Consider the following 14,661-nt stretch of genomic DNA (forward strand, 5'->3'; position numbering starts at 1 on the left):
CACACCACAGGAGACAGGCTCAGAGAGCAAACCCTGTCTCCAGCTACTGTCCCCTACTTACCTCAGGCCACCAAGAGGGTTTGTGGCCAGAGCTAGGGAAGAGCAAGGCCCTGGGCCAGCTACGGTGCTTCTCCTATCTCAGGAAATAATCCCAACCCTCTGAGCTCATCAACCGCATAGGCCGCCGATCGGTGGGTCACCTTCTGCCAACACCCTCGCATTCAGTGGCCTCGTGACAAAGAGCTGGACACGAAGCCAGAGAGCCTGGGTATATTCTCAACGCCACGGCGGCCCACTGTGGGGCTCTGGGAAAGTCACTCCATGGTTGAGCCGCAGTGTGTGCATCTGTGAAATGGCCTCAGCCAGGCTGCCCGTTTCACAGGGTGGCTGTGATGAGAGAGCTGGCGGGACAGTGGCATGAGAGGTGGTTTAGAACCTGCAGGGTGGGGAGGAGGGGAGGAAAGGGCAAAAGGGCCATCCTTTCCAGCACTAAACATACCATCACGGGCAGAGGCTCGCCTCCGGAGCAGAAAGGCAAACCCAAACCAGGGCCAGTGTGGCCCAGAGGGGCCCCAGGCCTCTCCGGGGAGAGGCTGGCCCCAAGCTGCTTTCTTCTCTTGCCCACCCTGCAGGCCAAGCGAGATCAAATCCCCAGCCACAACGGGCTCCATTGAGAGCTGGTAAATCTGCCCAAGGTGTGGGGTTATGTTACCCAGGCTCCTGGCCGCCGCCGCCAAGTGAAGGGTCAGGCTGACCTCCTTCCCTCCCTGTAGGTCCTAGTCCAGGACCTGCTGGGTGAGCCGGGAAGGATTCCAATCACCCGCCTCATTCCCAGGCAGCAGCCTCCTCTGGGAAATCAGGGAGTGGACAGTGGGATGAAACCGTGGCTGCGGCCACAGCCATCCCAGGCTGCCCACCGGGTCACAGGGCCCCTGCCTGCAGCGTGGGGGTGGGGGGAGGGGTCTGCAGCTAACACAGACCAGAGACCCCAGGACAGAGTATTACTGGGCTTTGACGAAGTGCCTGGCACAGCATTCTTCACAATGCACGTGTTCGCTTCCTCCGTCCTCACGGCGGCTCTGTGACAGAGACACTATTGTCCTCTCCATTTTACGGAGGCTGAAACTGAGGCACACAGAGGTCGAGGTTAAGGAGATTTCCCAGAAACAACCTGGACTTGAACAACATGGCCAAGTGACCCCAGAGTCCACTTACCACGACAGGCGCTCAAGAGATGGGTCACTCCAGAACATGCCCTTTGAGTGCGGGTAGAAGCACCCTGGTGTGAAGGAGAAAAGTCTCCAGGGGCCGCGGCTACTATTTCCAGCCGTCTGGGGACTGCCTGGGGACAGGGGAGCAGCCTTTCTCTTTGCCTCTAAAGAAGAGACCCAGGAATAGTTGGGGCCCTACAGGGAGACATTTGGTTCCGTGCAGAGAAGTCTCCGTGGACGGCTTTTAAATATCGTACAACCATTTTTTTAAAATGCCACAGGCTAGCATTCCCAGCAGTAGCTACTTTAGAGAGAGGACAGAGAGAGAGAGAAGGAAAGAGAAAGAAGAAAAAAAGAAAGAAAGAAAGAAAGAAAGAAAGAAAGAAAGGGAATTATGACAGCTTGCTATGTAAAACCATGACTACATTTCCTAGCTCTAATGTTAAGTGAGAAAAGCATTTACAGGCATGATCTGTAACCATTTGTTTAAACACACACACACACACACACACACACTCACACACACACACACACACACACACACACACGCATGCGTACTGGGATGGCACATCTCCCTGTAGGTTCTGTGAGTGGATGTATAGAGAAATATCTAGAAGGATATATACCAAAGTAATAAACCGCGATGGTTAACCCTGCAGAGGAGGCTGGAATATTGCGGTAATGAAGGAAGACGATATTTAGCTTTTTAAATAATATTTGATTTTAGTACAACAAAAATATATTTGTATATTCCTTACATAATTAAAAACTTAGTAAAATACCATAAAAAAGACACAGTGGGCTGACTGGAACGAGTGAGCTACTGGTCCCTGGAGGTATGCTAGCGTCTGCACTGGGGCAGAGGGATTCAAAAGAATTTCAAGAACACAGGGGCTAGGTGGGTTAGCTGGCCCTTCTGAGCCTCAGAGGCTTATCAGGCGAGTAGGAGCAATGGCCACATTGTCCCTGCATCAAGAGTGGCTTTAAGGAAGCGCTTGGCATCCGCCTGGAACAGGGAAGGTGCAGGCCCTCACAATGACTTGGGCAGGGATGCACAGGCCAGTTTCTCCCTCTCCCCTTCCCCCCAGTGACTCCTAGAGCCAGCCCTTCAGTTCCAGCAGGCCCCCAGCCCCTGGCCAGCAGGCCTGGTATTAGCCTCAGGCTCCCAGGGTCGGGACTGTGTCTCTGGGAGGACCTCACACTGGGGACAAGAGTTCAGGAAGGAAGAAGGAGAAGAAATGCTCCCAAGACTGATTGCTCCAGTGACACTGAGTCCCAGCTGTGACCGTGGCCACACGGTGAGCCCCAGTCCCCAACGGGGTAAGGGCTCATTGACCTAATAAGCAAAGGTCAATGAGCCCTTACCTTACCTGGCGAGACAGCAATGGGGTCAAGAAAAGAGCCAAGAGATACGGGTTTGAGTCCCAGCCCCTGCCCCTGACTTCTCATAAGACCTTGACAAAGTCACTGAACCCTGTGGTGCCTCAACCTTTGCAACCTTGCAAAATAGGCAGACAGGGTCTAACTCCCAAGCCCGCCGCGTTAGACCACATGGGATGTCATCCACAGAGCTTCTCTGTGGACTCCCACAAAATGTGAGGCCCCCATCCACACCACGGACACGGCATTGAGAAAAGGAGGGGGCCACAACCGAGCTCCAAAAGCAGTTAGACCTGCTGCAGATCCGGGAGCCTGGGGGCAGTTGGAAAGGGGCCCGTTTGTGGCCCCAGGCGGGGACCAGGAAGCAGCAAGCAGAGGGATTCTCCAGGCGGAGACAAGGGCGCACCAGAGGAGACAGGAGTGAGTCCGAAAGAGCAGTGGAGCCTTTCTTGGCCACTGTCCTGGGCCGAGGGCCAGGGTGCTCAGGGAGGGCAGGGAGCCACTAGCAGGTGCCAAGGAAGAGTACAGTTTCTACCTGAAACTGGGGGCGGGGACCCTGGGAGCCAGGCCAAAGAGTCCTTGCCTCACCGGTAGCCAGGAACTGGGGCAGAGGCAAGCGACAGATCCGCAAAGGGGAATCAGGAAGAGGAAGAGCAATGCTCAGTCCCGAGAAGCCCACGACAGGCTGCAGTGAGCCCAAGGCCAGACCTGCCCCTGGGTCCAGGGCACAGCCCCAGAGGATCCGATCTGGGATACAAGTGGCACCGGGCCACACAGAACAGGCTCGAGGTGTCCTGTGCAGGGAAAGGGGCCCCCGAGAAGCAAGGAGGTCCTGCCTGTTGCTCCTGGGGAACAGCGCCAGCTCTGGGAAGGGCAGGCAGCAGCATGAAGTCTGAGCTAGGAGGCTTAGCGGGCCCGGGGCCACCTGACCCACCTCAGGGAGACCCGAGGGCTATGGCTGAGTCCAGCGTGGGGCCAGCCCCCCAAGGCAGAGAGCCAGGGAGGTCCGAGGACACAAGCCTTATGCCTCCAAGCACAACCCAGGCCACTATCAAAACCAGAGCCCCTCAGTGACTCCTGGTCCTGAAGCCGGCAGCCAGACAGGCTGCGAACGCCTCCCAGCCCATCCCGCAGGGTCCCGGGCAGCTGGACTCCCCACCGAAGGGCAGCCAGACAGTCCTGCCTGCTCTGTGGGGCCCAGCTGATGGGGAGCCGCAGGGAGGGAGCGGGAGGCCAGGCCACTCGGAACAGGGGCCCCCGAGGAGGAGGGTGTAGGTCGGGCTGCACAGGCCAGCCTTCTCTGGGGACCTGTGGCCACATGCAGGCCCAGACACTCCAGGGGCTGTTCCCAGCAGCCCCCAGATGGGAAGGGTGGACTCCTCTCCTCCCCAGACTGTGCCACGGCAGCAGCTCCCCATCTGCTCTCCTGAGCTGGCCCGGGACGGGATGTGAACTGTCCCCCTTGACCACGCGTTCACTCCTCTGGCCACAGATGCAGGCTTTAGCCCTGACCCTGACCCGACAGACAGTTTGAGCCGGAGGCCACTTCAGGCGGCTGTCCACAGTTCACCTCCTATTCGGACCCCACACCAGTACATGCCAGGCCCCAGGCCTGGCCAAGCCCCCATCTCTGCCTCAGAGCTCAGCCTTCCCGCCTCCTGCCCACACTCCCTGGCATGGCTCTGGACTCCTCGGGGCAGCTGGCACACTCCCTTTGACAGCTCACAGCACTGGCAGCATCAGGCAGGGGATAAAAGAACTCTGCCATGGCCAGCCAACCACACCAGAGGTCAACGCACAGACCAGGAGGACAGCCTGGGAAGGCCTGCTGCTCACATGGCCGAGGACTGCCCTCCTGTCCAGTCAGGACTGACTCGGGGGCCGCCGGGCACCAGCAGAACCATGGGGCTGGCTGTCTCAGAAGGAACAAGGATAGGCCTGCTCTCCAGCAACTTATGCCACCGGGCACCGAGAAACAGCCTTCCGGAAGGCAGAAGACAGAAAGGAAAACACTACCTGGATGGCCTCTGCAGTCACTTAAAGAACATCCTCAGCTCTGACTCTATCTCCCACCTCCAGAACACCCTGGACTCAGTTTTGTTAAGTTGCGCCTCAGCCTGGCATTCAAGGCCCTCGTAGTCTGGCCCTAGCCTCCCTCTCCAGAGCCATCTCCTCTACTTGTTCTCCAAACACCCCAGACCACTCGCCCTTCCCTGAACCGCTCTATCCTCATGTTGTCTGCCTTTGCACATACTGTTCCGGTGCCTAAAATGTCCTGCCCTCTTCCTCCACCTGGCAGACTTCCACTCTTCCTTCCAGGTCCAGCTCCCTGCCTCTTCCTCTGGGAAGCGTAACAGGCTCTCCCTCTCCCATCGCTGGTGGCAGAATGACTTGCTCCCCTCCCCATCACATCCACGAGCAAGTAGGACACTTCCTACCTTCAAACACAGTTAGGATCTGGGCCAGAGCTGCTCACACTATTTGAGGAGAGTTTTCCAATCTGTTGCCAACTGATGCTTTTGTAAATTACAATTTTAAAAAAAACGAGGCAGCAACAGTCAAGTTGCCATAGGAGTTTTTTGACACTTTCAATGTTGTAACTATCTCACATGCAGATCAGTAACACCCCGCTTACAGGTGGGCAGGGGTCTGGAGAGCACCCTTTTCTGGGCACAGGACCCATCAAATCACGTGTTTATGTTTGGAGGGCCAAGGGGGGCACTCCATGAACATCTGTTGACCCAAATATGGGATGGGAAGGTCCAACAACCCAGTAACATGGGTAGCACCGGCGCCGGGCCACGCTACCCTTTTCCTGGGTGAGCACTAGATGCCACAGCTGGCCCACGCTGTGCTTTCTCGGGACCACCTGGCATCAGGTGCTTGGAGCCTACAAGTCTCCCAGGTGCCCTTCCCTCCTTCCCTCCCAGCATACCCTCCAACCGCAGTTCCCATGCAGTGGAGGAGAGCTCAGACTCCGGAATCAGAGAGACATGGGTTCAGGTCCTAGCTCTGCCTTTCATAGCTGTGTGTGGCCTTGGGTAAGTCATTTCACTTCTCTGGATCACTTTCTCCTCTGTAAGTGAAGGCTAATGACACCAGCGGGATGGGGCAATGTGCTGGGACCCACCCCACACTCATAAGCTTCATTCAAAGTTTGGCTATTACTGATGTTTATAAAGGCCTTGGCTCACCCAGCCCAAAACTTGGCCCTGTGTCCTCCCTTTCTGTTTTTCCTCCACCCAAGACCCAAAGTCTTATTTGGGGGGTAAGGGGGGAAGTAAATTCTTCCCTGGCTGCTAAGTTTGCTGATTTCCTTCGCAGATTTCACCCCCCTGGCTCTCCCTACCCTGGTCTAAGTACCCCGCCCCCGGCCCTGGGACACCTTGAGCCTCTGACCTCTTCACCTCCTCTCTAAATACCAGCCCTCTGGATGGTCCAGCTTTTCCTCTGCAGTACAGCTGTCTAAAGAGGTATCTTGCACCATCCTGGGAAAATGCCACCCTATTTGGGTTGGGGCATGGAAGGGCTGGGCTAAGAGATCAGGGACAAGCTGCCGGCTTGCAAAAGCCGCCCCCCCCTGCCCACACCACCTCCACCCACCCTCCAGAGCCCACCCTCCCTGTACCTTGGGCCATGACAATGCTGAGTCCACCCGGGCTGGCTCCCAGTCAGCCGCCCCCACGAAAGGCTCATTCCCTGCTGGGGCCGAGGGTCCGGTGGGCTGCTCCCCAGGCCCGTCGGCCGGCCCAGAGCCTCCCAAGCTGGCCATCTCCATCCTCTGAGCATCAGGCAGCAGGATCCCTTCCCGGCCCTCACCCCTTTCCCTCTGGGAAAGTGGGAGATAGTGGGAGAAGCCACTCTGGGAAAGCTGACACTGTGGGGGTGGTTCCATATTTACTTGCTTGGTGACGTCCATACCAGCCCAGCTCGGTGCCCAGGTCAAGTTGCTCGCCTTGTCTGCTGGTCCCACTCTGGCCCCCAGCCCCGCCATGAGCCGGAGAAGGCCCGCTGGCCACTCCCCCCTCCCCCCTCCCCAGGTCCTCATGCACATGACCGGGGTCTGCAACCTCTGTCCCCTTGGGAAGGGGTGAGCTGCTGTCACAGCAGAGTCAAGCAGTACCCCCACAGCCACTCCTTCTGGAAAGCAGGGCACAGAGACTGGGCCAAAAGCTCTCAGAATTCCCTATCCTACTCTGATGATTGCAGGACAGTGGGTGCAGAGGAAGGGGTCCTAGATTTGGGGTTTAGCTTGGTCACTCCCTAAACAGTACAACCTCTGGCATGCCACTTCTCCCCTGGGAGCCCCCATCTACTCAGCTCTAAAATGGGGTTCACGAGAGCCAGCCCGCAGGCCTCACGGGCCATTGACAGGGGACCTGGAAAAAGATGAGTTGGGAGGAGTCCCTGTTGGCCTTATGGGTTGGGTTGGGGAGGTTAGAGAGAGTGGTGGAAAGGAAAGTTCTAGAAGGCACTGAAGGCTGGAGGCCCAGGTGTGGCTTTGCATAAAGGGACCCTGCTCCTCAGCACCCACCAGAGATCTGGGGCTGATGCTAGGGAACAGGACAGCCAGCAGCCTTCTGCCCCCTCCCCACTCCCCTCCTCCTTCAGCCCATGTCATTTCATTGGAGACTCTTGGTCTGTCCAAATGTGCCTCCAAGTTCTCACCCATGAGGTTCCCAGGTGGGGAGAAGGGCCTAAAACCAGCTGTGTAAACCAAGGGCTTATAAATCAAATCCCACATTTAAAGCACCCAGGAGACCTGCGAGGAATCGTTAACTAACACAGGTAGGCCACCCCTGAGGCTACGTTTATAAGTGTGGGTTTCTCAAGGTGACTGGAAAGATTAGATTACAGCTGGGTGATCTGGAGCTAGTCACTTAACCTCTCTGAACTTGCATGAGCTTCCCCATCCATAAAATGGATATAGAAGGGACCTCAGGGGGCATGATATGTGTTCCTCTTAAATCTGGTCATGAGGACAGGGAGGAAAAAATTTTTGTCCAAAGAATGCGGCACTTGACTGATCCTACGGTGTCCATTTATAGGGAGGGAAACCGAACTACTTGAGTTTCTCCAAGCCCTTCTGTGTGCCCAGGCCTTTGCACAAGCCATACCCCACATTAGAATGCCTCTCCCTTCTCTACTATCTCCTCAATCCTTCAAAACCCAGCTCGAAGGCCACCTCCTCCAGGAAGCTTTCCTTGACTTAGAGTCGGTGGCCATCTGCCTTACATCCTTGTACTAGAATCTTTAACTGCCTGGTTAATTGCTCACCTCCCACACTGGTCCATAAGTTCAGGGGCAGAGACTGGGTTCCCCTTACACCCCCAAGCCCAGCACAGTGCCTGGTACAGGGATGGCCCATGAGTCCTGACCACCTGATAAAGAAAGGAAGGACTAAAGGAGGCCCCAGGCCTCCCCTCTTACAGAGCCCTGGCCAGGGACACCAGCATGAGTGTGGCTGCACCACGCGAACACTGGGCTTTCCAACACAGAGACAAATCTGCAATAGGAAACAGGCTTTTTAAAAATAACAGCACATTTCTTTCTTTTTTCTTCATTGTTTTTTTCCCCCCTTTCTGCACGTCTTATTTTTCCGGCGCAGCCCCTGGGCCAGCTGTGGGGAAGCCTCTCCCAGGCCCCACTCTGAGAACATGGGGCTCCAGGGCCTCCAAGGATTCTCGGGCCCCAGCAGGGGTGGAGATGTACCAGATGGTTCCAGACCAGCCCTGGCAGCAAGACCACCAGGCAGCTCTGGGCCAGAAACCGGTTTGCACAAACTCTAAGGGTAGGTGGGTGTCACCTCCTAGGAACTTACCCCCCTCCAGAAGGGTTTTATAACCCCATGTGACATTTCCAAAGGGGTGTCTCCTTGGTAGGTCTGGGGTTTTCTGCCCTCATTCTAAGAGGGCATCCTTAAGAAGGTGGCATCAGAATGCCAGGGTTCCAATCGTGGCCATATCCCTGTGTAACCCTGGATCTTTTACGCCACCTTCTGGGCCCTCAGTTTACCAATTTGTGAAATGGCAATAATAACACATACCTTGTGGAGTGGCTTTCTACATAGAGACATTCACTCCTTTGTCATTATTTTCATCACCCCTGGATCTCCTACTCTGTGGCCCCGTCACCTTATCATATACTCTCTAGATCAGCAGAAGCCTCAGGGTTTGTTAAATTTCACACTCTTGCCCTCCTGGGTGTCCTCTCAGACCTCCCAGAAACATGGTCCTTGTGGGGCATGGATACCTCCAAGTGTGGGGAGCTTGGTACCTGTACCCTACAGACCAGTTTGCCCACAACGCCCGATGCCTCCTTCCAGCGGGACCCACCTGCCCTTACACCCAGGAAGCAGGGATCATTTACCCTGTCTCTCGCCCCCAGCACCCAGTGAACCTGCAGTCAATGCTCAGGGAATCTTCAGAAGCAGCCCTTGTGTGCAGACCCTGGAAATAGAGCAGCGAACCCAGGCCCTGTCCCCGCAGAGCTCCTGGTCTGATGAAAGGGGGAGACCAGAATCAGTAATCACACCCACAACTGTAAAACCGCTACAGAGACGAGTGCTGCAAAGGAGAGGTATGTGGGGCCATGAGAGGCTGTCATGGAGGGCTCGACCTAATCAGGGAGGGCTTCCCTGAAGAGGTGAGCTGGAAGCTAAAAGACCAATGAGGAAGCCTAAGCAGGGGGAATGCGGTGCATAGTCAGGGCTGAGGGGACAATACACCATGTCAGGTGGAACATAGCGAATGGAGGGACGTAAAACGGTGTCCACACAGGGTCTGAAAGGCAGCTAAATGATTTCTAGCTTTCTCCTAACAGCAATGGGAATCCCTGAAGGTTTTCCAGGCAGGGGTTGATAGACTCACATTTGTTTGTCCAAAGGGTCACCCTGGCTGCTAATGGTGAGCCTTGCTGAGTCCCTGTGTGTATGTACTCGTCTCTGCCTGGAATGTTTCTCTAGTCCTAGTATCAGCCAGTTTGGGCTAGGTTATGCTGTAGTAACAAACCACCCCCAAATCTCAGTAGTTGCAAATAACAAAGGTTTAGTTATCGCTCAAGCTGCATGTCCATCGTGGGACATCAAGGGGATCCGTGCCACACAGCCACCCAGGGACCCAGGCTAGCAAAGGCAGCCGCTGTCCCACCTACGGCTACCTGCCACGTCACAGGGAAAGAACACTCTGGAGGCTTGTGAACTGGCCACTAGATGCTTTGGCCCAACCTGATTTGTGTCACTGTAGCTCACAACTCACCCACCAGCCACACGGCCCCACCCAAGCACAAGGGGCCCCAGATTCAATCCTACCCTGTGCCTGGGTGAACTGGAAATGTTTAGCGGTTAGTATCAAGAACTACCCAGACCCTCTCCTGCTCCACATTGCCCTTACCAGCCACAACTCATTCATGAGATCATAAGCGGTCCAGTATTCCAGAAGGGCGGAGCACATGCAGGAGAGAACTAAACTTGGAGTGCAGGGAGATCCGGGGGGAGGGTGCGAGATGAGGCTGAGGAAGGGGCAGGGGCCAGATCACTCCAGATTTTTTAGGTCATGGGGGCGATTTGGTTCTTTATCCCAAAAGCACTGAGAAGACTTTTCTGAGTTTTAAGCAAGAAACGGGAGGCCTGATGTGAGCTTTTTCGGAACGAAACACTCTGATTGCGAGATTGGCAAGGAGGGGAAGCCGCAGGTGGACAGTTAGGAGGCTCAGAATATTTCCTGAGGACGGACAGGAGGCAAGGGACAGTCTTGGATGCTGTGTGTTGGTCATGACTATGATACAGCCAAGGGGACTGGCCAACAAGGCAGCTGAATAAACATGTATGACTCCTGACTCCTAGTCCGATGGTCTTGACTTCCTTCACACTTGCCAGTGACCTAGAACCAGGGAAACCCCGTCTCCATATCCAAGTCTTCGAGAGGAAAGATTCAAATGACAGAAGTCTTACTGACACCAAAGAGAACAAATTTATGAAACACATCAATCCAAGGGGTCTGGAGGACAGAACTCTAACTCATGTCAACACTGGATATAAGTGATGGTTGTGATGGCTGATCGCGGCTCTTGGGACAAGGGAGGGGAGCCCCTCGTCTTTGAGAATGTCATTAGGAAAGAGAACTAGCCTCTGCCCCAGCTGCTCCTTGGAGGCCCTGTCTGGAATTGGATGGTCTTGGGCTGGGCAATTCTGATGGTCCCAGGATAGTAGGTTCCGCGATAATCCCAGATAGAGAACAACACTTCTTGAATCATGTGTGGAGCACAGACTAGGCATTTTATCTCTATTGCCTTCAATCTCACAACTGCCTTGCCACACAGGTTCTGTTGGCTCCATTTTCAGAATGGAGAAGCAAGGTTCAGAGAGATCAATTAACCATGCCAAATCCAAAGTCATACAGTTCTAACACGGTGGTGGGGGAAGGACTCCAACAGAGAACCACTTTCCTTAAACTAAAGCAATCATATGGGACTCTTCCCAGCAGGTTCTCAGACATCTGGCCACACAGAACTCTGCCCACCTCTCAGAGAGCTGGTGGGTGAACACCATGCCCCCGCCCCACAGGTAAGGACACCACAGCCTGTTACAGGCTCAGACCCACGGATCCCACATCCCTAACACCTCCCTTGCTCTCAAGGGGTACTGCGGACAAAGGTCAGCTTCGGTGCCACTGACATATGGCTCCACGGAAAATTCTTTTGCCCCAGCCCAGACAAACCCCCCTAAGTTTATAGGATTTCCAGGCATGAAGAGCAATCTCTCATTATTGCCTCCTGTCCCCGCGCACAAAGAACTGGGTGTGTTTCCTCTCAGCCACTCTAAATTATATACCACAGCCTTTCCCCACATGAAGCCAACGTCAAGAAGAAAGATTGAACATTTTTCTCTCCTAAGTCCCAGCCCATCCCAGGGGTCAAACCCCTCCCGCCCAACCCAGTTCAAGACAGAAGCAACTTTTCAACCAGCATCGCCCAGCGCTCAAGCATGTGTATGCTCTTTGCGGCGACTTGCTTAGGGCGTGCTGGCCTTGACCGGAGAAAGGTCACTGGCCGCCAAGTTTCTGCAGTTCCTGCAGAAGAGAGCACCTTGGGGATTGCGAGTGGGGGATGGAGGCTACACTCCACAGAGATTTCCCGAAGAGTCTACACGGCAACTAAGACTTAAAATATATTAAAGAAACGGCCTCCGGCTCGGCCACCTTCCGCGGGAAATCGCCGCGGGCGGCGTTGGAAGAGGCCCCACCGCCTCCTGAAGGTCCTGAGACCCCCACATCAGCCCCAGGCAGCGAGCCGAAAGTGCCCCCGAGAACTAGGCCAGCGGCCGCATAGAGCCCTCCAGCATTCCGTGCTCCGCCCCGCCCCTGTCACCGCGTTCTCATTCCGAATACTCGGCCCGGACCGCCGCTCCCATTGGTCGGCGGCCACGTCCGTCAGCGGGCGGAACGTCGGCGCAGAGAAAAGGCTACATTGTAACAAGGCGAGCGAGCGAGGAGCGAGCGGGGAGGAAGGAGGCGGAGGGGCGGCCCCCGAATCCCGCAGCGGCGGCGGCGGCGGCAGCTACCTGCCGAGGGTTAACCCACCTCGGGGCCGGGACGAACCGCCCCCCCCAAGCCCGCGCCCGCGCCGCCCCGGGCCACCCGCGCCGGCCCCCGGCTGCCCGCGCCCCCCGCAGCCGCTCGCAACCCCAGCACCCGCGGCCCCCGCGCTCGCTGGCAAACTGCCGAGCGCTTTCCGAAGCCATTTTCAATGGCCACATTGGCTACCGGGGCTGACTCACCTTCCCGGGAATGCTGCGGCAGCCGCGGGGCCCGGGGCGGCGCGGGCGGCCCGGCGGGCGGCTCGGCGGAGGCGGCGCGGCCCCGGCTGGCGGCCCCCGCGGCGGGAGCGGCCGCGCTGCGGGCGCGCTGGTCCCCGGCGAGGCAAAGTTTCAGCGCCAGCCTCGGCGCGGCGGCGGCGGCGGCGGCGACTCGCTGCTGCTCTCCTCCCCTGCTTTGACCACCATCTTATTAGTACAGGAAATGACATGGAAAACGGAAGAAAGCGGCGTTTGGGGCAGACGCGGACCCCCCAATTCAGGGGCCGGAGCCGGGACTCACCAGCCGCGTCCCAACCCGGCCCCGGAGAAAACTCCCGGGGGCCCCTCGGCCCCCGCCCCGCGCGCTGCCCGGAGGGGGGAACCTAACTCCTCGAACCCAAAAGGAGAGGGCGAGTTTTATAATCCTGCCCGCGGAGAAATCGAGAAAAAAATAAATGAAAAAAGAAAAGGTTAAAAGAACTTTCGAACTGGGACACTTTTTTTTTTTCTGGTCGGAATTAAAAGTTCTAAAATTTTAAAAAGTCATTCCGTGGGGGGGCTCCCTGGCTCCCCGGCCCCGTTGCTGCCCACTTTGAACCAGATAGTCGGGGGTGATTAAAGCGTTTATAATTTTAACCCTTTCGAGACACCCCATCACGCGCAGCAGGGCCCCTCCTGGTCCCTTTTAACCCTTTGAACGCCCAGCAGTTTGGAGATACAAACTAAAGTTGTAAAACATAGGAGACCCGCGGCAAGCTGAGGGTAAGGGACGTGGGGGTTCGCTCGTAATGTTAACTGGTTCTGTGGGGCTGCGGTTTTAAGTCGGGCACCGCACGTGTTCTTCAAATGGAAATTCGTTACAGGGTTTGAGATTCTGAGAATCCGGCAGGCGGGTCCCTGGCTGATTTGGAAAAGACGTTGATTGAAGCCTCCCTCCGTTGCTCAGTTTCTCAGTTTCTCCATCCGTGAATGGGATTCAATATCCCAGAGAGACAAGGTAGCCAGGAAAAGGTGGGGCGGAATTTTCATAAAGACAAAGTGTTGAAAAGTCTGAAAGGCTTCCTTCGGCGCCCACAAAGCCAGTGGGGCGGCCATGGGGCAGGGGACACTGCGGGATGGCGTAACCACGACAACCATTCCCAAAATAACCGCTTTCTCTTGGCATTGTCCACAAGGCTTGTGGCGGAACTGCAAGGTCTCCTGCCCAGGGAGGCTTTGCTACGCTGGCTCTAAAAAGCGAGCCCTAACCCTCCCCCACCCCAAGTCGGAGTTTGCTTCGAGGGATTCAGTCCCAAGAAGGCGCCCAGGTGGGGCGCTGCCCAGTGAGGAGCGCCCCACCCTGCTCCCCAAAATGTCCATCAATCCAAGCCCTGCAAGAGCTGGCACTGGGGGCCTCTGGTGGGTACCACCTTAGGGAGGCCTCCTCCCAAGGGAATGAAGTTCAGGTCAACCTCGCGGTTGGCTGGGAGCCCCGCCCTAAGACGGGTGTCTATGGTCAGGGCCCAGGATGCGCTGGGGGCTCTGGGAGTCGGATGGGGGGGGGCAGTGAAAAAACTTATTGTACCACATCATCTTGCCCCCTTAACTTTGACATCAAGAACACAGCTTCGTGGAATCCAGTTTCTAACGGGTGATCCTGAGTTAGTGACTTCCCCTCTCTGAGCCTCAGTTCCCTCCTCTGCAAGTGAGGCGAGCTAGTAACCCTCCAGCTGCCTGCCAGCTCTGTGTGAGGGGCCATGAAAGCATATTTAAAGGGCCCATCACCAGGCTGCTCACAGTAGATGCTCAAGGAACAGTAACTAATGCCGTAATTCCATGACAGCCAATATAAATATAAACATTCCCAGAGAGTCTATCTGTTCCATGCCAGGGAGAGTATTGGGTACAGGGGAGCACCAAGATAGTTAAGGGGGATCCTTCAAGGAGGTCTCCACCTGGCCGGGAGATGGAGGGACTCACAGCGAACTCGAAATAATTCAGTGATTAATGCACACCCAACTGTCCTAAGCATTATACTGGAGGCCGAGTGCTTGGGCAATGAAAGAGCACTGAGGAAGGAGCCGTTCGTTCTCTTCCAGGAGTAGAGTTCCCTGAGGAAGCAATGTCAGAAGTGGGCCTCGAAGTGTTGGCGGGGTGGGGGTGGGGGGCACTGGTATTTCCACCAGCGGTAAGATGGCATTTCAGGAAGGCCAACAGCACAAGCAAAGACCTAGACGTGGTAAAGTGCCCAGGGTGACTGGCATGGGGTCATGTGGCTATGGGGCAACTTCTTGAGGG

At 56.1% G+C, this 14,661-nt stretch overlaps 1 protein-coding gene across 3 annotated transcripts in view; it reads right to left on the reverse strand.

The window, feature by feature from the left end:
- PRDM11 (PR/SET domain 11) overlaps positions 1-12,685 on the reverse strand; it is an 80,370-nt gene extending 67,685 nt beyond the window's left edge. For all 3 annotated transcript variants that reach the window (XR_006820049.1, XM_046016804.1, XM_046016809.1), the window contains exon 1: positions 12,367-12,685. The gene's annotated coding sequence lies outside the window, so the exon portion shown is untranslated. The remainder of the gene's footprint in view (positions 1-12,366) is intronic.
- Positions 12,686-14,661: the final 1,976 nt, after the last annotated feature.

Source organism: Meles meles, chromosome 8 (genome assembly GCF_922984935.1).
Source record: "Meles meles chromosome 8, mMelMel3.1 paternal haplotype, whole genome shotgun sequence".
Lineage (NCBI taxonomy): Eukaryota > Metazoa > Chordata > Mammalia > Carnivora > Mustelidae > Meles > Meles meles.